Raw genomic sequence first — 25,376 nt, 5'->3', positions numbered from 1 at the left:
TAAGACAGGTCAATGAGAGCAATTATTGAGGCACAGACTTAAAAGTTAAACTCCCACACACAGTCTAACCTGCAAACAAATAATTGTGACCTTTGAATATTTATTTATCACCAGACCAAGACATACAGACCTGGTTTAAAGACTTTTTATGAAACAAACAATGAGGCAGAGACAGTCCTTAAAAACAAGAACCAAAACCTCTGTTGCTTGCACAGTCACACAAAAACAGGTGATTAAACCCTTTTTTGAAAAACGTAAAGAATCCAATGCAGCAAGTCATTTACACAAACTTGATTTATAGCTCTGAGGCCGAAATCACACTCGGCAATCGGTACCTGGTCCAAGCACGTTTGACCCCAAAGCCCAGTTTGTTTGACTAATGGGAATGCTCTGTACTGGTACATCTCTTTGGCCCTGGCGAAGTTGGATGAGCCTTGATCATTCCCAGAAGCACAAGTATACGACGTGGACATGACACAATCGATTATGGCGTTGCAAAATCGAGAGTTAGAGGGTCATATCTTTTCAGACATGTTCTAAACAAGTTGATGAGGAAGTAAAGGACGAACCACCAGAGGCAGTTATACAGTGCTATAATGGGAATATCGACCTCTATGTCAATGCTATGTATATAGCAACAGAATCACAATGTCAACTAAACAGTACAGAAGAACATACTGGAGAACAGAAATACTCTGTGCACAGGATATAAACGTAAATACCCGCTCCCACTGGCTCGAGGTGAATTCTCCAGAATTTTTCCTGCTGCATTCTCACATTCGCCCCCCTCTGACTTTCTGCAGAAAAATACTGGTGAGCGAAATTCTGGATGAAGTCTGAGCGACACATTGGGCTGTTTGAATTCACACAAACCGCTCCTCCAGAAAATACCAGCAGCTTTTTTTTGGGGGGAGTTTTTCAGCAAGTGTGAAGTCTGTAAATGTGCAGTCATGTTCCCTGTTTCACTCCCTGTGTACTCTGAGACCATGCTTTAAAAACGGAGATTATGTAAAGTGTGTTGTAAAACAATGTGATGACATATGTAAAAGAGGTAAACATGCTCAGGCCCAGTTGGGCAGCCCAGAGAGGGACTAAGAGGACAATGGTGCTTTGGCACGTTACGGGGGAACTGGGCCCAGCGTGAGTGCGTGCTGGTATTATGACACACATGTAACTGTACCCTGGAAACTTAGAGGAAATATGACAATCTATACTTTACACATGCCACAAAAAAAAAAAAAGCACCAATTTTTATAGCAATAATTACTGGGATTAGGATAACCTCAAACTCACCTGTGCATACTTGTTTAACTTGTTCCAGCTTCTTTTACTGTTCCTTTGGTCCAAACGAGCAAGTGGAGTTTAGTCGTTTGTGATCCACTTTGACACACATCCTTCTTTTCACATGACGTACTCCACTGAAATAATAAAGCGAGAGAGCAGTGATGTTAAGAAAAAGCCTTGAAACATGTTCTGCTGCACAATACAAATCATTCACACAACAGTGTTATATGCTCAACGTTGACTTCCTCGTTCTTTAAGTTGTTTATTCTGTTCTGATCCGACTCTATATGTCTGCGTCTACTGATTTACATCTTCATCTCTATTTCTTCCTTGATCTACTATTTATTATGTTACTGATCCTCAGCAGTGCTACAATATTCATATTAAAGTATATATGCAGAACAATAGAAAGGGTATCTGAGCACAAGGCACACCCTCACAAACAGTTCAGATGAAAAGGGAAAAAGAAAAAGATTTGACATATTGTAGTTTTTGTTTTGATGCAGTACAATGCAGACATTTGATTCTACAACATCGAACAGTTTTGTTATGAGAAGACAGCTGAACACTTTCAACAGAACATATGCTGAGGCTCACATGCATGAATGAACATGTGCACTAACACACACACACACACACGCACACACATATACAAAGTGACTGAAACCTTCACCAATCCTACACACACTCATTGTGTCCTCAGGTGTAGGTACTGTGTGTGTGTGTGTGTGTGTGTGTGTGTGTGTGGGTGAAAAGTGCATGCTGCGCTCAGCCCTTAGTGTTGTCAGTCACTATTAGGGGTGTGTGGTCTACATGTCACACATACGGCCAATCCAGCTATTGTTCCGGAGAGCGCAGAGAAAGCAGAGCTGACAGACTGCCACTTCTGGGATACTTTAACACACACAATCAGATACTGACACATACACACACACACACACACACACACACACACACACACACACACACACACACACACACACACACACACACACACACACACACACACACACACACACACACACACACACACACACACACACACACACACACACACACACACAGGAAGCAGGACTGAAAATAAGCCATGTTACTGTACTGCAGACAGAGTTACATCTACTGTACAGTCACAAAAGCACACACACACACACACACACACACACATAACACACGTGCATAAAATATGAAAACAATCAAATTACCGTAAATTTCGGACTATAAGCCGCTACTTTTTGTCACGGTTTTTAACACTGCGGCTTTTAAAACGATGCGGCTTATTTATGGATTTTTCTTGCGGGACAAAGAGCTTGTGCCGCAAAAACATTTGACTTCGTCACATCGGATCTTAATATCAGTCATTTTGCGTTTTATGCACGCACCCTCATCATGGAAAACACACAGAGAAATACATATGATGCAGCTTTCAAGTTAAAGGCGATCGAACTGGCTGTCAAAGAAGGAAATAGAGCTGCTGCACGTAAAGTTGACACTGACAGCGACAACAGAGACTGAGGAAGTGAGTAATGAAGTCATTCTGAGGCAGTGAATGGATGGACTTTTTCCTGTGAAATATATTACGGTAATCTTTTTCATCAGCCGCGTTACAGACACTGTTTGATAAAGGATTTACAGTAGGCTTCATATTTGCGGATGTTACCAGTAGTACGTATTTCATTAAAAGTTAAAAAAATGTCTTTGTGTCACGTCTTTCTGTGTAAATAGCTCTTGTTACAACGTGGACACCTGCGGCTTATAATCAAGTGCGGCTTATATATGTACAAATACATTTTTGTCTTGTGAAAAGTTCTTTTTGAAGACCTCAAAAAACTGACTCATTATCAAGAGCACTCTGTGTCGTTATCCTGAGATAAATAAATATATATATATATGTATGTATGTATGTATGTTGAGCTTTAAAGAAAAAGTACGATTTTTATGACTTTTAATAACACAAGCTTCTCTAGCATAACGCCATGTTCATCATTTAGTGGATTTTCCTCCTTCCTGTTAGTTTTGGAAACAATATTTATGAACCAATCCAAACACAAGGTCAAGTTACAAAAATGAAAATTACAACAGCAGGTTTATGAGCAACTGTACTATTTGCAATCCTCTGCAATGAAGAGATGTATAAAATAGATAATAACTTTAGTAATAGAAATAACTTTAGTAATCTGTTTTTCTGAAAAAAATAAAAATAAAAATAATAATAATAATAAAAATAACAAATGAATAAAGTTTTCTATTTCACCAAGCCAATTCGCTTAAACCAGAAAATGTTTGGAAAAACTAAATTTAAGATCATTTTACTAAATGGTAAATGGACCTGAGCTTATAAAGCGCTTTCTAGTCTTCCCAGGTCAGCAGGTCACATTGATCCATTCACACACTGATGGCAGAGTGTTCATCAGCTTTAGTTTAACTACAGTAACTATTAATCCCATTCCTACACATTCACATGCAGCTGACACTGCAGTGGGAGTTATGTGGGGTTGAGTGTGTTGCCTGAGGACACTTTGGCATGTGACTGCAGGAGCTGGAGATCAAACCCCAAACCTTGTGGTCAAAGACGACCCACACCACTGATCCACAGCGGGCGGTAGTGAATAGATGGACTGCATCAGCAATAAGCACAGATGCCAAATCCGATTCCAATCTGAAGATCAATACTCCACATATTGTATCTTCAACAAACCGTCAATCAATTATTGAATGTCATATTTGAGCAGCTCTATAAATAAATTAAAACATTATATATTGAAATTACATTTCAGACCTGACTGAGGTTGTAATCTGATGGGATTGATTTCAAAGTCAAGGCCAAGTCAGACAAAGAGGCCGTGAGGCAAAGAGTGGTGAAGAGCATCCTGGACTTCATCCTGGACTCCCTTTAGAAATCACTGATTTTTTTTGAGAAGCAAAAAAGTTTAGGGGAAAAAAACAGGCAGTGTAACGTTCGGTGTTCGTGTTTCACGATGAATACAAAAATATACAGTATGTACATGTGTACACGCGGACAAAGCCAAGCATTGATCCGTGTTGTGCCCTTTGCTCTCTCTGAGACGGTTCTATGAACATGTCAGTGTCAACAACAATCACTGGCATTATTTTTCTATTTACTTAATCAAATCCATGGTCGAACGGAGAGAATACCCTGGGAGGCCTTAATCAAATTGCATTCCTCAAGTAAATTGAGCCCCGATTGGTAACAGAATCTCTCCTTGACCCGTCCAACAGCTGCAAAAGCAATGATAACCTCATTTGTGCATTACACAAACTTAATTTCTCCATTATGCAACTGACTTGGCGATAGAAGAGAGAGAATAGGGAGGATGGGGGGAAGAACCTTGTGTTTGCCATATTTTGAATACATGTTTATGCCATTACCACTTACACAATAGGTACGCCACACAGAGGTATTCAGAATTTAATTTTCCATGAACCTCGTCCTTATAAATGCTGACTTGACAATGGATTTTTTTTCTTTTTCTCGTTGATACAGAGGACAATGCGACTGCGCCACAATGAATGTTCCTTAGCATTCATAGATGGAAATGTTTCTCCTGAACTCATCAATCAGCCTGAGGTCAGGGTTTCTCAGGAAGCAAAGAATGAGTGTCACAGTGAGGCACAGAGAGACTGGAGGGGGAGGAAGAAATGCAAACAAGCTGGGCACAGCGTTCTCTCGCTGTACTCGGCTCCTCAGGTGCACGCCTTCATCTGCTTTTAAGAAACAGCCCGAGTGTTTCACCTGGGCTGAAACAAAAGGCGCTTTTTAAGTGATTCAATGCTTCATTATCTGAGTCACGCTTTCGGAGAGATGGAAGGAGAAAGTATCACAAAGCAGCTCTTAAGGACTCGAATATAGATATGCAGCACAGGACATTAAACAATGTGGCAGAGATTTTAAGGGTGAGAACACACAGAGAGGTAAACGAACAAATAAAACACACTTTGATTCTCAAGCACAGAGAAAGGAACAGGCATGGAGACGCAAGCATGTACAAACAACACACACACACACACACACACACACACACACACAGGACATTACAATGGAACCGTTGATGGGAGGCCCCTGTGTCGGGACCCCAACAGCTGTAGTGCATTAGGGGCCGACCATGAGCAGGGACAGGGAAGAACCAGCAGTAAACAATCTCAAAGCCTAAAGACAGAAACACACACACACACACACACCAAACACATTTTCACAAACATTCACGCACCATATTATGTAAATGTGAAGACACACACAGCAGACAAAATGTGGCAAATCAGTAGTTATGGATCTGAGAGAGTTTTCTGTGGAAGAGCAAGATCACAATCGAGAAAATGACATAGTTTGCATTTAAATGGGACAAAAAGGAGAGTGCAATGGGTTTGCTGAATATTGCTGTGCTGTGATGCTGGCAATCAAAATTCTGGGACAAAAGCGTCTAAAATTTGGCTCTTTTTTTTTTTTGGTGGGAATTTCAATCAAAGGAACGATGATGTCTTTAAGCAATAGTTTCTTTAAAAAAAGATCAGATACTAATGACTGAATGTTTTAGCCTCATTTTTAATTAATAAGATCCTTGTGATTTATTTCAAAACTCTTGTCCAGTGTCGCCACTTTCAAATAATATTTTAAGTCTTGTCCTGCCTCCTGAGACACTCCCCTCGTCCCAAAGAGAAAACTTCACACTCTGCACGAGCAACTCAGGAAGACATCGGAGCCGGAGTGTCCTGAAACGCTCTGCACATGTTTTCGAGGTGCATATGTGAAAACAACTTTACAGTAGATTGTGGACGCACTCGGCCCTAAAATACATTCTCAAACGATTGTTTGGGCCACTCGTAACCCGACACACAATGACAATGTTTAAAGACCACGATTTATCCAAAGCATCCCGGCGACACGTGAAGGTAGGCTGAGCATGCCAATCACATCTGATCATTTGTAGATAACAGCCTCTGTGGGTCAGTGTTAAAGATCTGGTTTGAGAAACAAATCCAATTTGCCTTTTTGTTCCAAGACTCCAAATGAAAAATGGAGACGTGAATAAGTGTGTTCTAAACACTTTAAACGAGTTACTCCCAAGTCACAACCCAATCTGGGGACAGATGAAAGTCTTACTCAAACCTTTTATAAAGATATTCACCTTACATAAACTATAAGAAGCTGAAGTGCTCATTGCTCTTGTACTTTAAATCAATGACACGTTTTTCTCATTAGTAGGTGCAGTCTGTTCAGATTTCAGCGAAACGTTCAGAATTCTGGGACATTTCGACACAAAAACAAAACCAGCAAAGAGCCGAGCGGGCCTGACAGACGGGCTCGCCGTGCACACTGCTGGCCGCCATTTTAAAAGACGCTATGTCCCGCCTTCTCTCTCGTGATTGGAGATCACTGTGAAGCCAAAGGTTAAGATTGAAAATGTATTCTCAGAAACGGGCAACAGGACCTCAAAATGCTGATGATGATAGACGGCTGTTGATCAATGCACTTAAAAACATCCAATAGAAATAACAGAAGAAGAAATGTATGAAGTATGGTATAGTTAAGTAAATGGACTTCAGCTTGTGTAGCTCTTTTCTACTCTTCTGACTACTCAAAGCACTTTTACACCACATGCCACACTGATAGCAGAGGTTTCCATGTAGTGAGACCATCTGAAGTCACTAATCCCACTCGTACGCATTCATACGCCGCAGACGAAGCAGCAGGAGCACCTCAGGGTTTTGCCCAAGGACACATTGTTGTAAGTGAATGCGACGTTGATTTTTCACACACTGCACGGGACACAACTATCCAACCCTACGTCTGCTGGATCGGGCTGTAATTGTGCTCATAACATGTAGACTGACCTCGGCATTCGGGGACAAAGAGGAATTTGAGTGAAGAATTGGTACTTCTTAAGGTTTGGGATATTTGTAATGGCTATCAACCCAGTAGGGACTTTAAAATGGTAAATCCTCTCTCAAGCAAAATCTTGATGTTTTGTTGATCCAACTTTTTTCAACCAGTTCTTAACCAGTTTTGTTAGTAATCAACATGAGTTGCACTGCCAAACTTACAACTGAAAGTCTATTTAATATATTTCACATGCACTTGCTCTCTTGCGCTTCCGGTGCAAACGTTTTCTAAGTCCATACAGTACGGTGACTCTCGAGCATTCGATGAGCGAGCCTGCGTTGTCTGATCGAGTAGCCCGTGAACAATGTATGTTGGAGTGCTGCTGCTTAAAGTTGAACAATTTGAGCCGTCACTCGATAAGCTAAAGTACAGCTTGAACATCATTCACTTCACAGTTGCAGCTTTAGGCTCCAGCTGAGTTCAGCCTGCATTACGACAATGAGGAAAAAAAAAAAAGAAAGAAAGAAAGATGGAAACATGACGTTTTTATTTGATTGATTGAGCAAAAAAACAAAAAGTGCATCCAAAATGTTCATGGACAGAAAGCTGTGATACCTTACTACTGCACTGTAAGCACGTCTCTGATACTGTTGTCCCAAATATTACATTTCAGGTGACATTCCATGACTATCAGATATGATGATAGAAAATGAGTGTTTTTTTTGTACTTGGGCGTGTGGAGTGTGTGCTCCTTTTTGCTCCATCTGTCTCACTCACAGCTCGCCTCAGTCTCAGGGTAAGCTCACATATCAATACCTCTGGCATCTTTTCTTCTCTCTCTCTCTCTCGCTCTTCTTCCTGTGAGAGCAGCAGAGAGGAGAGGCCAGCATTGAGAGGCACAAGCCCCTGTGAAGTGGCTTTATCGTGGGGAGACACGTGCAGGCAGAGACCCCATCTCAGGGCTGAGTGGCAGGCGGCAGAAGCCATTAAGATAGAGTCGCTATCTCTACTCGCCAGGGCTGTCTTAATACAGGCAGGGGCTCAGGACGCACACAGACCCGCTCTATCCCGCGGTACCTGAACTGACATTGAAGTGGATATGGATGTAGACGTGCATGTTCATTTACACCTACGAGCAACTCGTCCTCTCTGATTCGGTCTATCTGAAGTCTTTTCCACTCCCAGAATCCATCACTCCCTGGCTGGATAGGACAACTGCTGACAGATAACCGAGAAGGTGGACAGGTAGACGCCACAAGAAAGGCAAAGAAATTGCTCCCTCAGTCACTTTTACCACCAAAGCACAGTTGTGTCACACATGTGAGGTGGGTGTAGCGCACAGTAGATTTCTCTCTTTTGGCATATCCAGAAAAAATTAACACTTGGCTGACGTCAAATTACTTTAATCAATTTCGGTTCTTAAATTCTTTTGTTTGGTTTAGATGCACAAAGCTCTCCTACAAACCTTTTTAAGCACAAGTGAAAGCTCCACTAGAAAATAAAGACATGGTTCAGCTTAAGATTTTTCATTGACATGTTATCTGAAACTGTATTAAATGTGTTTGACATTCTTTGATTGACTACTTGGTCTCTTTGGTTGTGGCAGAGTAAGAAGCAACACATCGTCTCAAGAAAACATGCATTTCTGGATGTTTCTAAGGGTTTAGCTGCACCAAAAAGCTCGAGATATCCAGTGATAAAGTTAAAGTGAGGAGATGATGAGTTCAGCTCTACATTGAGAGTGGGTAGCTGCTCTGAGGATTCACTGTCCTGGTTGGTGTTGTTGTTTCTGTAACTCGCCAACTCCCCACAATACCACAACAGTTTAGATATTACGGGGTTTAAAGTATTCAAACATGACATACATCGTGCTGTTCAATGAGCTTTAGAAGGTCAGGTAGTGATGCTGTAATTAAGAGAGAGCCAGGCTAGCTCTTTCCAGTCTTTAGCCTAGTCCGAGGCAAAATTGATACTTAAGAGCACAACTATTAGACTGGTATTGGTCTGTTTTTTCTTAATTTGCTAAATTTTACTTTTCAAAAAAAGGAATAAAGTATGGCCCACTTTAAAATTCTGTTGATTAAAAAAAAACAGAAAAAAAAAAAAAAAAAGAAGATGTTTAGTCCATTCTTGAGTTAGCTGATTAAGAACCAGTGTTAACCTGTTGTTGCAGATGCAGCTCAAGGTCACCGGACGTGGACTGTGTGGACTGCAGAATGTGACTTTGTGTCAGATACCTTTCTCTGTCAAGCTTCCACAACACGTGTGCAGTTCAGACTGCTGAGGAGAACGCACAGTAAACAAAGCTGTTTTCTTTCCCAACAATGGCTGCGTGGAAAATTAATTAAGGATCTGTGCACTCTGTGTGAATCTTAACTCGTTCCTAATTAACTGGATTTTTTTCTCCTCTCCTTGAAATATAAAGTCAGTTAATTATGGCTGAGGGAAAATGACTAGTTTCTAGTCGCTTGTATTTGAGTCGTCTTCAATGCTGTGTGAGAGTGAATGGCTGCAGTGGACAATGTATGAAGGGAATGAAAGATGGAGTCTGTGACACAGCAGGGTTAATGGAACACTAGCCTGGGAAGATAAATAAAAAGTGAATGATTGACAAAAAAAAAAAATAAAGGACCCAGACATCTTGAAAACACAGCGCATGTACACACACATCTGAATCCAGACAAACGCGCACAAAAAGTGTCTCAACATCAGTCTGTACATCAGGGCAAAAACTCAAACACAAACGAGCGCTATTGTTCTGCTACCTGACAAAAAAACCTAAGCAATGGAGAGGTTTCCTTGAACTCTTCTTCTTCTATTTAATTAAAAGCACACCAAAAGCTTTAACTGACTAAAATCAATCTGCAGAAAAAAAGGAAAGAGAGTGGATCAAAATATGTAAGGGAAAAAAATCTGTTTGCTTTCAAACAGTGACTGAGCATCAATGATTTTATTTCTTGAGAGAACGGCACCAGCAGAGGCTTCATCTACCACACACACATTTAAAATAGATACACAAACAAGATGTGTTTAAATCTAATGAGATCATTTCAAAAAGTTGGGATGAGAAAATCGCATTTCCAATATGGAGACCGCCATCAATGAGCTTCATAATGTCTCTTCAGTGACATCACTGAGTCTGAGTCAACAACCAACAAAAAACTATGCTTAAAATGTAATCATATAATTACAATGACACGGGAAGAGTTTGCAGTTTGGTGCAATCAGTCTGAAGCGCTGGAGAGAGAATTGTGTGGCTGGATACTTGCTGTGATTTTAAACTTGATGTTTTGGGGAAGGGTTTTTGGAAACAGCACGCCTCTGAAAACACAGGCCAGCACCTTCGCCACATCCTTGTCGTGGAGGTGAAGGACAGATTCGCTGTGGTCTTCCTCTTTCTTTTTTTTTTTTTTTGTTCATTTCTTTGTTCACCCATGTTTTCTACGGTCAGTAGTCTAAAAAACAAAAACATTCATGGTAACACATACATACTCCTTCTCCTGAGCTCTTTACATGAACGTGTCTCAGGCAGAACATCTCACACTTACTCCGAACTGCAAAGATCACAGTCAACAGATTACTCAGGAGAATGAATGTCACAGGGTGGAAACTTTAGTACTGGTCATCACTGTTAACTTTAACCTGCCATTCACTGCACTGCACATCATTTCTTTACTGTCCTGATAGTTCACCCCATTATATATATATATATATATATATATATATATATATATATATATATATATATATATATATATATATATCTTTTTTGGGGGATTTATGTTACTTATTGGATTCTGCTGTGATGCCCCAATTACCATCAATAAAGTAATATCTTATCTTAAACTTTGGCACTGGATGGAAGCTGAGGTATGAGACTATGTGAAAGCTTCCAAAAAGAAAGAACAAGTCGTAATGAGTTCCAGCTTGTCTGCAATCTCTACTGTGTTTGTATAGAAAGTTGACAGTGTAAGAACCGGTGAAAAAACATAAATGAATAGATTATCCTGAAATAAACTTGACAATCCAACATCCATTGTCTGCTTTTGAGAGTTCAAAGTAAACTTTTACCGTTCACTCTAAAGCCGACACCTGCTAATAAAGATTTTTCCAAAAGGAAGTAAATGCACACTCCAAGAATTGATCGCCAGTCTCATTATTTCACAGAGATGGTGAATGAAAAACATTTTAAAATGTGAAAACAAAGCGGATTATCACTTTGAGACTCCCTCAGCTTTACTCTTATCCCCAGGAGCCAATGTTCTCCCTCTACCTCTTCATCCCCCTCCTCCTCCATCACAATCGCTCTTTAGTTGCTATCTCTCTGCCTCTTTTTTTTTTTCTCCCCCCCATTCTTCCCCTTCTTTCCATCCCCATAACCCCCCTCAGTCCCCCTCCACCTCAAAGCTGTCAGGATGTTGCCTCCTTCGGTCTGACGCTGAATGGGGGGATTTGGCACCGTTCCCCTCGCCGCGTTCACTGCAGCCGCTTTTTAAGAGCACACATGTTTATGCACCAGATCTGTGCACTTTGTGTTTCTCCACGTCAAGGCACGAGTTCAACCTTGGATTGATGCGCACTGGCAGCCCCCCTGTGTACTTGCTCTGAGGGAGAAGGGGGACGACAGAGAGAACAGAAGAAAAGAGAGAGAGAGAGAGGAAGAGCGAGTAAAAGGAAATCTTGAGTGAAGAGGAAATGATTTCTGATTTTCTACACAGGCTTTGTGGTCCTGGAAGGATGTTTATACGTATTTTTTTTAAGTCCATTGGTGAGAACAAGAGGAGAGGAGATTGTGCTATCCACTGCCTGAGGGCTATGCTGAGCCTATATATCTAAGCCTCCTCTGTTTCTTGCTTAACAATAACGCCTACTAGTTTTAATTTAATTCTGTCTTTTTTTTTTTTTTTTTACTAAATAATCCACTTCCTTTTTTTGTGTCACAGCTGGCGAAATCAATCTAATCTTATCGCAGAGCAGGCTGGGTGTGATGTTTGACGCACAAGAGTTTTTCCTTTCCTGTTTATCTTTTTTCTTTTCTCCTCAAAGGCCATGTTTGATGAGGGACAATAGAGACTGAGGAGAGTGGCTGTGTGCTTTACAGACGAGCAGGTAGAGCACGGATCACGCATGGTGATGTTGACAATCATCTGTGCTTGTTACTGTATTTTTTTCATCTCTTTGCTCATTAACTAAACAAGTTAAAAGGAAAAAAAAACAAGAAAGGAAGTGACACAGTAAATGAAGAATAAAACAAGAGGAGAAAAACAAGTTTCCAAGAGAATGGAAAGAAAAGGAAATGAACAGTACTTGATGCTTGAGGTTTAAGTCTAGTAGCCAGCTGGCCTGTGGCCATTCCAGATGTGGCTAGCTTCCTAAACATCCTTAAACTCCGCAGCCACCCTTAAGCAGCCTCCACCCACACACCATCATTACCAGACCACAACTCACCACCTTTTATAGAATCCATTTACATGACAATTCAATATTGGTTCAATGTGTAGTGAGAGTCTGAGTCGGAGTGCTCAGATAATAAAAAACAAACAACAACCAAACAACACGTGTTAAATTAAGTATGTGCTTTAAAACAATCTTCAATGTGTTTTCTTTTTTGGGTGTAAACTGATTTCAGGCTCTTGTGATGACTTTTAGCCGTCCGTGAAACAGACGGAAATTTATACTCAAGTCAAGGCCATCAGCGACCAGACTGATTATTCTCAAACAGTTACTTTATACGCTTTTCGCCCCCTGCATCGGAGTAGGTATCAGGATGGATCAGAGAGGCAGTCGTACTTGGTAAATTATCTGGAGAAAAGAGGGATGGATGGCACGACTGTATGTTGGTTTCATGAGCTCATTTGGCGATTGGTACAAACACGTGATTATTTGTGTTGTCTCCATTTTCTTTACATTGCATATGCTGTGGTTTGATTCTTTGAATAAGCAAATTAAACATGTGCTTTAAAAGGCTGGAGGAAGAAGAAACAACACTAATATATGTTTGATGGTTTGTTCTTAACACTACTTTTCTTTTGTTGTTTTACATTTCAGTAAATGGCAAAACACTTTGATGGGACAGACGCACAACTTTTGACAATGAACCTTTTCTTCTTATAAATGGCTCATAAGACTGCTTACTTACATCACAGCTGAGGAGGAATTCAAAACTATCCAAGCTTGTGATTTCAAGCTTGAGTTAAACAACCGCAAGCAATACCAAAGAAAGTTAAACTGACAATAATTCGAAATTACAGAACCAGAAAAGTCAGGTTCAAACTGCATCCGGACTGCTGGACATCATTTATGCTGCTTTCCAACTGAACAACTGTGCAGCAAATCGACCCAGGTAGGAAGTCAGACTTTGCTTCTATTGCGTCAGGTCAATTTCAAAATAAAACACCATGTACAGAGTAGATCGTATTTCCCCTCACTTTGTCAACATTATGCAAAAGAGTCACTTCATTTAAAATATTTTATTAGGGAAGCCAAAATGCTTCCACTGCCGTGATAATGCCTGTTTATTAAAACCAACCTGCTCTGATCTACAGCTGCTGCTTCACGATTTTACTGCGATTCATTTTTCAGAGGGCCGATTCGAATCTTGACACCTTGGAATCCATTTTTAACTGCCTCATGATTACTCTTTACATCCCTACTCCTGTATGAGCTTGTGAAGTCGTGAATCAAGCTGCTCTGCTCTTCTCTGCTCTCACTTTCAGAGAAGCTTCCGGCAGTGTAGGGCGTGCACCGTCGTATGGAGACAAGCCACGGCGTGCTTAGCAACAGTACATAGCAACCAGCCATCAGCGTGTGAATGGGTGTGAGTGGGTCGCTGTGACAAGTGGTGTAAAAAGCGCTTTGAGTAGTCAGAAGATGAGAAAAAGCTCTAGACAAGCTCAAGTTCATTTACCATTTCAACTTCCATAGATGTTCCATCAGCACCGTGGGAAACTTATCAAGGCACTTTGGCGCCGACTCTTGACCCTGAATATTGGTTTTTTGATCATGTTTGACACTTAACCAACTGTGGCTCTCTGCTCTATATTGTCAAGCATAAATTGCATAAAAAGTATCTCCCATGATATACTGTGCACTTTACGCTCCTGCTTGCATTTGAAAGAAGGACACTCGTGTTTGCAGGCTGCAGATAAGATGACATTGACTGATCCTTCATTGTGTTCGTCTGCATGCAGAGAACGCCTTCTGTTGTCGGGCCCTCTCGTGTAATTTCTCTATTTTAATCAACGTACAGAACATTGTGCCATTTTGTTTTGTTAATGTGTGTGTGTGTGTGTGTGTGTGTGTGTGTGTGTGTGTGTGTGTGTTGTGGCAACCCTTGTATCCACCACTACGACTGCCCCCAAGCCCCCCTTTTCTCACTGTGGGAACACACTGGCACACAGATGGTTAAGCCCACCCTTGTGATGAGTGGGAAGGGTGGGAGGTGAGTTAGGGGGGTTGCTGCAGATGGCACAGAGGGCATCGCCAATCAGCCTACTTGAACACACACACACACACAGGGAGAAATAAAGGGATAAAGAGAATGGGGTGAGCACATAGGCGAAAGAGATAGTAGGAAATGGATGGATGTATAGATGGAAGGTGTAGGTGGGTGTGTGAGTCCTGTACCCTCGGGCGCCTTGTGTTCCGTATACGTGCGATGGCTGGTGTTGATCTAGCGTGGCACACAAAGCCCTGGCATCTCGCTGGCACCTCTGCCCACGCCATGCCACACTCAGAGGCACGGCAAGGCCTGCCAGAGGGGCCTGGCAGCACAGAGTGCGTCCCTGACTTTGTCTAAATCTAAGAATGTGTTTTTTTGAGGTGTATGCGTATAAATGTAGCGTCTCCAGGAATTATACCCTCTCTTTAAATATTTGGCAAAAAGTAAAATTGCACAAAGATAGCTGCGATTGAAGGTGTATGTCTCAGTATATTGTGACCCAACCAAACACACACACACACTCACACACACACACACACACACCGGTACCCCCTCTCATTAGGAAGACCCTACCCTGTGTCTCTAATGGCTAAGCCTTTGATATGCAATGACGACTAATTCCCTCCTGTGTTCCTCTCTCTGCAGACAGCTCAGTCATTAGACCATGGACATGGACACACACACACAAACACAAAGATGTGTTGTTGTTTTGTTTTTTTTTCCACAGGAATCTAATCATTTAACCCGTCCAGAGGTTCTGATTCTCATCCGTCTTCACCTAACGTTGTGAATTGTCTACCGGGGGACTGGCTCCCCTCACTTGTAATGTAAATAGAACAATATTTACATAAAAACATTTGAATTTATCATTAAAAATCACTCTTCTTGATGTGGAAGGCTCTTTAAGGCAATAAGGTGAAGCCTAATTTGCTGGTTGCACTGTTTGTCTCGTATGCATAAGTTATGCTGACATCAATCTCACAGTGTAATGAGGCAGAAACACCAAACATTCAAATGCACCTACTTTTTGAAAGTAAGGACAAACAGTATGTGTTCGCCACTTTCATGCAAGAAGGCACCCTTTGCTGTTGCCATTATCAGAAAAATTCAGAGCAAAAATATTGAATCTTTTGAATGTTTTCAATGAGAGACGTACAAGAGGGTGACGTGTTACACATACACAAATATATATACTGTATTACATATTGAAATCATTATGTTACACCTTACTTTCATTTACTGCAAGGTCCATAAAGATGTTTTTTTTTTTGTCATACCAAAAGCCTTACAATCAAAGTAATACTTTTTCTTAACTATTTTGGTTCTAATGAGATCTAAAAGATCAAACTGGTTAAGTTTGTGTGTCTAAAGTCAAAGGTAATAACTGCTGAATATGTAAAGCATTACCAGAAACATTTGCGTGTTGTTTATATGCCCTACTTTAAATGAAACGTTTCAATTTAAGTCTACAGTCGAGAACTGTAAGAAAAGTCAAGTGATATGTTAGTTGATTGGAGGATTTCTACAACTCTGATCTACTAAAGTGATTTTTACTGAGCAGCATTTTGGTTTCAGCTTCTCAAATTGAATATTTTTTTTGCCTTCTTTGACACAATTGAAAATCTCCCAGTGTTGGATGGGCAAGTCAAACAAACTGAAGGCCTGACTGGGAATGGGAATGGGATGTTTACCCAGTGTACAGGCCAAACCATGAACAGAGAGATATAAATGTTCATTACGGCCCACCTATAATCCTTACCAGAGAGAGCTAGGGTCAAACTTAATGCTTTTTTTACACGTTCAAACCTTAGAGACCACACACGGTCTTTCACAGTCCCCCCACATCCCCCGATCAGACGGGAAATCTCGCGAAACCTCTCGAGATGAAACGTGATTCCAGAGTCAACAAAGGGACGAAGAGGATGCAGTGGCGATCGTTTGTGATGTGTTTTTATCTAAAAAAAAAAAAAAAACAGGTTTTAAAAAGAAGAAGCGTTGGTCAAAGGAGTGGAGACTACGGGAGCATGGACTGTACTTGCTACATGATGATATGGAGGTGAGTTGTTTTGCTCCCGGTGTTTCCTCGCCACTACATCACCTCGCTGTCTGATTGGCTACGCATCACAGCCAATAGGCTCGAGCTCGTTTTCCCCTCGGAGGACACCACACACGACGAGAATTCGGGCCAAAACAATCCAACATGTTGAATATCCTCGATTTGAGATCAGAGCGGTCCCGACGTCCTTCCAAACAGACGAGAGCGGTCTGAATACACGACACACAGGAGGATTATTTTATAAGACTATCGTACGATGATCGGGGCCTCATTAAGATCATCAGAAGGGAAGAATTGGGACCAAAATCGGCCAAATTATCCTGCAGTCTGAACCAGCCTTTAAAGAGGCAAAGTTTGTGATATTTTCACTTTACATCCATAGCCACTATAAAAAACAAAATGGAATTCTTTCAGTACTTCAAACATTATTCCTCCAGTCTGTAATTGAGGCAGTGTGGAGCTTCAAACCTTCATCTAACAGTTTAGAAATTAAGATCCAATTGTGTTCTCTGACTAAAAAAATCATACATTTTCTATGTCATGTGCATACCAGAGGTCGGTGTTTAATGTAGGAATTTATAATGTTATATTGCAGTTTTCAGATTTACTTTAAGTCTGTTAATCCCAAAACATAAAATGTGAATGATCGCAGAAGACCCTGTTGAGACCCATCTCGTATCATTCTTTCCTTATCAGTTTCCCTCTGTAACTCTCCGTGGTTTATTGTTCTAGCTCCCCATCATTTTTTTTCCCATAGACCATCTCCTTTTTATTTCCTCTCTTTCTAATCCGACTCTATTGCCTTCCTTCTTTTCACACAACCACAGTCCCCACTTCCCGTCACACTGGTACATCACTCTGACCTCCTTGCTTGCTCCTTCTTTTGTTTTATCCTCCTCTAATGCACACCCTCTTCTCTATTCACACTTTTCTTTTCCTTCCCCCCCCGTCCTCCCTCCCCTACTCAACCCCAGTCCTCTTATCAGTCTATTACTGTGTCCTCAGTTCATTCTGTAGCTATTAACCTGGTGAGCAGCCTCATCCCTGCTGACCCCAGCCTGCTAATACAGCTTACACACACTCAGATTCAGCTGGCCTTTTTGGCACACACATCTCACTTCCACGGTCGCCAGCCCCATGTTATACAGTAAAAGTCCTTTCTAAGAAGCCCGTCTGGAAGTCTAGTGTACTTTTAATTATTTCATCATCTCTTTTCATGGCATTTTGAGCTCTTCTGCGTGAACAGGAGATGTTTTCTATGATGTCAAGGCACAAATTTGGAATCCTGATCACGAGTTAACAAAGTAGGAATGAGCTCCATACAGAACTCACAAATAAAGCATGTGAATTTTTATTTTTATTTTTTTTAAATTGCATGATGGTGACAGAACTTCCAAATCAGAGGCATGACGTAAAACACCAGATCAGCATATACTGTGTGGTCTGCGTGCAGGGATGGAGCTGTTACATAGTGACACTGAGTCACAGAACTGTCTGATATGACAAGAGAGCACGCGGACAAGGTTTTGTCTGCTGTTGACATCAGGCCTGGAAATGTGGCCATTAAAGTCTGACACAAGCGACGGTTGCCACAGTTACCACTAATCACCACTGCGTCAGTAGGTCAGAGTGAGAAGCCAAGGCTGCGGACAACAGTGGAGCACGGCTCTGTGATGGACGAGGCGGGAGGAGACAAACTGATGATGGAAGGTGGAGGCAACAAATGTAAGGGGGGAGCCAAAGGAGAGAGAGTGGGAGGCAGACATGAGGTGAAATCTGACTGGCCAATCTCTGTTTAACTCTAATAGTCCTCAATTGGTAAAAAGGTCTGTGCTTGTGTCAAAAAGGTGATGCAAGAACAGACGAGGAAGCTTGTGTCACGTTGCCTTCTTGTTACATGTGTTAGTGAATACCCTCTAAGGTAATTCAAAGTCCCCATTGATGAACCACCTGGAAGCCTCTACAAGCTGTATATGAAAATCACTATTTGTTTGTTTTCAGGTCCAGTCTCTCATCTCATTAGTTTATTATAACAATCACATGCATCAGTGGCATCTTTAAGGCATGTTTTAACTGAATGGACCTGCAGACCACTCTGATATTTAAATGGTACAGCCCAGCTCTAATGACACACTCATAGCACAGTTAGATTCAGATTGGGAAGTTGTTGAAACGTCCAACTCAATCCAGTCCACCTCTGGTTGAGAATAACAGAGCCCTTTATGCAACGATGCCGCATCAGCTTACTGTTCCAAAATCAAATCAGGACAATGTTTTGGTTTTAAATGAGGTTTGTCTCAGTTGAAAAAGCTCAAACCTGTTTAAGCTTTGACTCGGATGTCTAATAATCATCAATATCATTAAGGCTGCACTCTGCGTGTGTTTTTCCACAAGTGAAAGTGTTCATAGTGTTTACACTTAGTAATTAATTATATTGTGCTTAATTTCATTAATGTAAACTTGTTCATAGCTGTTTTTTGAACTTTGTTGTTATTGAAGCTGTTTATATTCCCTGTTTTCCTGTTTTTTTGGAGCTGCTGTAACAACCACATTTCCCCCATTGGTGGATCAATAAGTTTATCCTTATCCTTAATGTCAGCTAAATATCATGGTGTGTATTCGACCTTAAAAAATGTTTGATTCTAATTTATTATGGTAAAATAGTAAATGGGTTTTACAGTAGCTTTTATAGTGCTTTTCTAATCTTCTGACTACTTAAAGACTACTACCCATTCACACACTGATGGCAGAGGCTGCTATGTACAGTAGGTATGTCCATCAGTATTAACTGATCCCATTCATACACATTAGCATGCTGCCACCGAAGCAGCAGGAGCAACTTTGGGTTAAGTGTCTTGCCAAAGGACACGTCGGACATGTGGCTCCAGGAACTGGGGGATTGAACCCGCTGACCTTCCAGTTGAGAGACGACCAAATCTCCCAACTGAGCCACAGCGGCCTCCCCATTCCAGGACAGATTTCTACATTTTCAAAGGAACTACAAAGCAAGAGAGTGAAAACCAAAAGATCACTGCACAGAAAAACAAACATCCAGCTCACTGCTGATATTTAGTTTTCACTTTCCTGTTCCTTATTATACAAGTTTTGGTCTTAAAGCCAGATTTGCCTTCTGAACCAAAGGTGACAGTCTAACCAATTAATGCTGGAGAGCCCACGCTCACTAAGCACATACATAATGGCTATGTAATGCTATTGTCTCTGACACTGGGGTGATTGGCACCACAACACTTTGATTGTTTATTTGTATGTGAACACTGCTGTTCACTCTTTTCAACCATGGTGTGCACATGCATGTATCTGCATGTGCATGTTTATGTGTGTATGCTCAACACTGGGACACAGTTAAGTGAGTGAATGCATTAAAAGGGGTTGGGGGGCCCAGCTCGCTCACTGCCCGCGATAATGAGGATGTTTTCTGTCTTCAGTTCAATCAGCACTCCCGTTTCTCTGAGATGGGAGAGCCGAGCAGATGCACGGCACGTAGCAGATGTGTGCTATTGGAGTGACATCTGAAAGTAAAACTCTAGAGCCTTTTTACGACATTGTGTGCTGCTGTTTAGATGCCCGCGATTTTCCTGGCATCGAGCAATAGTGACAACTGCAACTCGGGGAACAAGAAAAGGCGGAAAAGAAAGAAAGGAGAGAAAAGGAAAAAGGCGAGAAGAAAAAGGAAGGAAATCTTTGGCAAGAGGCTCACCTTTGAAGTGATTTGGAGAGAGATGACATACAAAATTAGAGAGTAGCGTTTCGCCCTCTCCACTTTGACTACACATTAAACGCAACAGGGAGATTTTTTTTACCCACAAAGATAAATGGCGCACGGGGCACAGCGCGGTCCCTCAACAACACAGATTACCTTGTCTGCGAGCTTTCAGAATCTGTTAGGATTTCAAGCTGTTTGATTAAAGTTTTGCTGCTTTTTTCAAATGCAAGTACATGCAACTTTCCAACTATTCCGTTCCAACTTTTCAAAAGCCAATCGAAGAGAAAAAAGTCCTTGTCTCTTCAGTCATCTCTTAGCCAGTTGAAAACAGGTCCTTGGCCAGAAAAACACTTAACAGACAAATATATGTACAAAGCATTTGTTGAGTACAAAAGGAAAGCTATCTAAAAGCATACATGGCTGAGATTTCTGTCATTGTATGCTGTCTTATAGGGCAAATGCAGCTATGTTGAACCCTTTTCAGATGGTATAGGTTGGTATTTTAAATCTTCTTTCTATAAGCACCCTCCTCAGTGCAAGGCAAGTCATCTGATTCTCGACTTAAACACAACTGTTGTTTTCTTTCAATTATTACATCCATTCAAACAGGGACAACTGTGTAAGACAACTTCAACAGTAGTTGTTTAAAAAAAAAAAGATGCCTCAGTAGGTATTTTTTCTTGACCGTTCCAGGTGACACTTGTTACTGTATGGGCTCATAGTCGTTAAAGAGGCAGATCGTATGGGAACAGAATATTTGAATGACGAGTAAAACTTGAATAAAGTGAAAGCACATGGAGGTTTTCATCTGAAGTTCGATAAACACGTTAATTTTAAAGATATAACTACATGAATTATATCCTGTGAAGTTTGATAACTACATCTTCTATGCCAATGTTCATAGGTTTGTAAAAAAATAAATAATTTAAACATTCACTTAAAATCCTGTATCACTAAAATTCAAGTGAAAGCATAAGGAGACTGAAGAAAAATGGTCAACTTCGCAGATAAAGGTGCAAGACATAAGGCCTTTCTATGTACATAGAGCTAATTTTCGATTGTGTAGGTGAGTGTTAAACAGATTTGTGGGCAGACTTCATAGACATAAGAGCATTCTTCATTCACACAAGCACACATATTTATTTGTGCCTTTGAGACCGGTGCATTGTGGGAACATATATGGTGTGAGGCGGATCTAGAGGGAGTTTTATTGTTGTGCCCACGGGAGCAGATGTCGCTGGCACTTACTCAATACTTTCTCTTATTCTCTCTGTTTGCTCCCTCACTCTGTCGGTCCTGCAGCCTCTCTCTATCTTAGTGTCTGTTTTTCCCTCTCTCCTCTATTTTTTTTTTTTTTTTTTTGCTTCTGACCAGATGGAGAGATGTTCTGCTCTAAACCTTTCTCACTCAGGATCACAATGCTCAGAGTCATGTGATCCAGCCTTCTATCTCCTCCCTCGCTATGTTTCTTTCTCTTTGTCTCTGTCTATCCATAAGTGCTCGCTTTCCCTCTTTCCCAGTGTCATTTTCCCTCTGACAAAGGCAGACAAAGGCCTTTCATTTCTCCTAGCCTACTTGTGCTCTGTGTTTGTACTGTACCAAACTAGGCTCCCTCTCTCATTGTGTTCCCTCTTTTCCTTTGCAAAGAAGGTGTCTAGGGGCCCCAGGGCCCCTGCTCTGAGACAAGGGGCCTGCCTCAGCCTGGTGAGGGAAGGGTTTGGGGGGGGGGGGGGTGCTTGATGGTTTGGTGTGGTGAGCGAGGGAACGAGAGGATGAAGAAAGAGCAAAAGCGACAGAGTATATTATTTCATTAACTGCTTTGGAGCTCGGTAGGGATTGGGGAGTAAAACCTTACAGCTCAGTGTGTGACAAGGGCGCGACCTCCCGCAACCTGGGAACTCTATCCACACATCGCGGGTGCTTTCATCTGATCCTGGGGGTGTGTGAGAGCTCTCAGTCACTGGTGCTGGCTGGCTCACTGAGGGCGCTAAGCTTTCTAGTCAGGGCCCAGTGAACGGAGGAAAAGGTGGCAACTTTGACGGAGAAGGGAGGGAGGGAAGGTGAAGTTACTGGGGCGGGAAGGGGGGGTTTGGGTTGGTGGTGGTGGTGCTGGGGCGGCAGGGTAGGTGAGGAGAGGAGGGGGGGGTTTCGCCCCGGTAAGACAGAATTGGGCATTGTCGCCAAGCAGAACTAGCCCATTCTGTTGATCTGAGCAGGATCCCAGAGAAAACAAAACTGCATTGTTCCCCGCAGATGGAAGCCAGTGTCTCCTGGGTAACAGCATTAATCTCCCCTTTTCTCCTGCTTCCTCTCTTGTCGGGGCCATAATCGGTGGGCTCCTTTCAGCAGCCGAGCCAGCCTCAAAGCCCAGGCTCCTAACTAGCCTCCTAATTAGCTGCAATTACAATGAAGACAACATGATGAGATAATAGAAATTTGCAAAATAATGACATACCACGGGAAAATATTCCTCCTCCCCAAGCACCGTTTTTTCCCTCCGGGAGAGGCACAATGGAGAGCCGGGGCCCTTTTCTGAAAATAGGGAGCTCAGAAAAAATGGTGGCGCATTATGTGGAATTGAACCCTATTGTCTGCCTTCTGGTTGCTTCAATCAACAGGCCATTGTCTGGCTGCTTAAATCAAAATGACTCAAATACGGGCTCCATAATGATGCCCTCTCAGCAGTGCATACTGAACAGAGGCGGTTTGAGAGAGAAAAAGGAGACGGGAGGAGAGGAAAAAACGAGAGGAAAGAGGAGAGGAGCTAATCATGTGACATGTAACAGGAGGTAAAAATAATTACAAAAGGTTTGGGAAAAAGGCTCCATCATCGTGACAGAGGCCGTCAAAATCAGAAGGAAACAGAAGGGAGTGTGTGGATAACAGTGATGAACACGCTTGTGTTTATCTGGCCTTGCTTGATTCCATGAAAAAGTTGCCAAAGAACAAAAAGCCCGACCTCATGAAATCGAACACGACCGAGCATGAAGTAGCCGTAAAGAGAGAGATTAGAGGGGGGAGGACACTAAGGTAGACAGCAGGTGGTAGTCATGCACAGAACAACATTTTAAGCAACAAGAGATAAGACGCGGTCATAACTCCACACGGTGTCTGTAGATGGAGAGGAAAATAGAGAGTCTGTTCAACTTGGCATTCAAAGGTTTCAACCAGTTCAGATCAGAATAATCAGGTTTGAGAAATCAGTGCTTGTAATTGTCCATGCCAACAATATCCAGCCGTACCACATGGGATTACAGCAATGTAAGCATTAGGAACAAGATTTAGGATGCATCACAGGCATCGTAACAAAACATTCTGAATGAGGGAAGAAACATGTTGAATTTAAGGAAAAATGCAGAATAATTCAAACAGGGTGTAAACAATTCCTTGCACAAGATTGAACCCAGGTTACAGTGGGAAATGGAAGATTCAAGCTATTCCTGCTTTACGCTGCAGCTGGTGTTGCATGGTGTATGAGAGCCACTGCCACAATCTGTTTTTCTTTCAAAACATGTTTCCAAATGAAATGGTCAGTCGCAGATTTCATAATCAGCTGTGGAGCTGCTTACATTTGTCCTCACACTCATGCAGCTCGGGCCGAAGGAAGGTAGCGCAGCAGATCATGTTTGACCTGTAAATACCGAATAACAACAATGCTTTGATTACGACTGAAATGAAAACAATCATTTAAATTGTTTTTTTGTTTTTTTTTAAGTAACAAGAGTGGACCTGAAGAAGTTTCTGCAGAGTGATGTATCCAAGATGGGCCTGGCCCCTAACTGCCATCCCACAGCGCCGGGTCTGGTCAGAAGCACTGCATGGGTCACAGCGCCTCTACAGTATGATTGTGTCTGCCGTTGTGATAATTCACATGCAGCATTTTGGGATCAGACTAATTATCAATAAAGCTTAAAGATGTGTTGACACTCGCTCTAATGGAGCCTCTCGCACAAATATGCAACGGCTAAATTGTTTAACCCGACAGCTGAACAGTTTATCAGCTGATCGGATCTACTGTCAATCATGCTGGCTCAATCTATGGCAGTGCTCTCTTATTATGTATTTTCTGACTTCTCCCTGTTGTCTCCTCATGTCCTTTTTCCATCGCCTCTAACTTCAGCGACTTCCGCTCCGTGGCTCTAGAGCAGTGTATCTGACACAGCCAGACTGACATATTCCACGACAGATCATGCGGACTTTTTAGGACACAAATAAACAGACAGGCAGAAAAAAAAAAACAGACGGATGGCTAAACAGAGGACCAAAAGTCGAAGAAACTGGAGAAGCCTTGTGAGTTGTTAACAGTGTGTGAAGCTCTGCATGAAAGTGTTGGCTTCTGAAAAATGATCAAAATCTAAATTTAAAAGTAGCATTCGTGATGTTTATTGGAGCTTTCAGAAAACCCTCCATTATTCTATGAATCTAAATACAACGTGTTGGTTGGTTGAATGAACATGGTTCACTTTTTTCTGCTTGCAGGCTCAGTACACAGCTTCTTTCCTTTATGTTAAGTGAAAGCACAAACAACTCCAATATTGTTTTCTGGTTTCTGGACTCCAGTTTGCAGGTAGAACTTCAACTTTCTTGTGAAGCTTTACATTAAATGTTGGATTGATTTGATAAGGTCACCCAGCGAGTGGATAAAGTGAGGTTTAGTTTCGCTCAAATGTCCTGTATTGCAATTATGTCGTTTTGACTTTCAGTGGAAGAATGCTATGGCGTCCATACTTTCAGAAGTACCTGATCACGCATGGCTAAAAGGAGTAGCATTTCAAAGCAAATTATGTTGTTGTTTGCACCGCTACTTACTGATAAAAGGGTTTAAAAAAAAGAAATGCTTATTTTGATTTATGTATGCATGAGACGCTGCCTCTCAATGCAATATATCTCACAGATGTTGTGATTAAATTATTCCAATTTGATGTTGTAGTAAAACGGTGTAATCCAATTGAAAGGTATTAATCTGTAGGGAGCCGGGGGTTACAGGCAGTTGTGTTGTAACCTTTAAAACCAGCCCCTCGAACACTACTTCCGC

General features: G+C 41.6%; 1 long non-coding RNA gene across 1 annotated transcript in view; it reads right to left on the bottom strand.

The window, feature by feature from the left end:
• Positions 1-1,319: 1,319 nt before the first annotated feature.
• Positions 1,320-25,376, bottom strand: part of LOC306817932 — a 140,173-nt gene continuing 116,116 nt past the window's right edge. Inside the window, exon 5 of the long non-coding RNA XR_013778100.1 lies at positions 1,320-1,418. This is a non-coding gene — a long non-coding RNA (uncharacterized lncRNA). The remainder of the gene's footprint in view (positions 1,419-25,376) is intronic.

The sequence above is a fragment of the Symphodus melops genome, assembly GCF_947650265.1.
Source record: "Symphodus melops genome assembly, chromosome: 22".
NCBI classification, from domain to species: Eukaryota; Metazoa; Chordata; class Actinopteri; order Labriformes; family Labridae; genus Symphodus; species Symphodus melops.
This window is presented reverse-complemented; position numbering and strand designations above follow the sequence as displayed.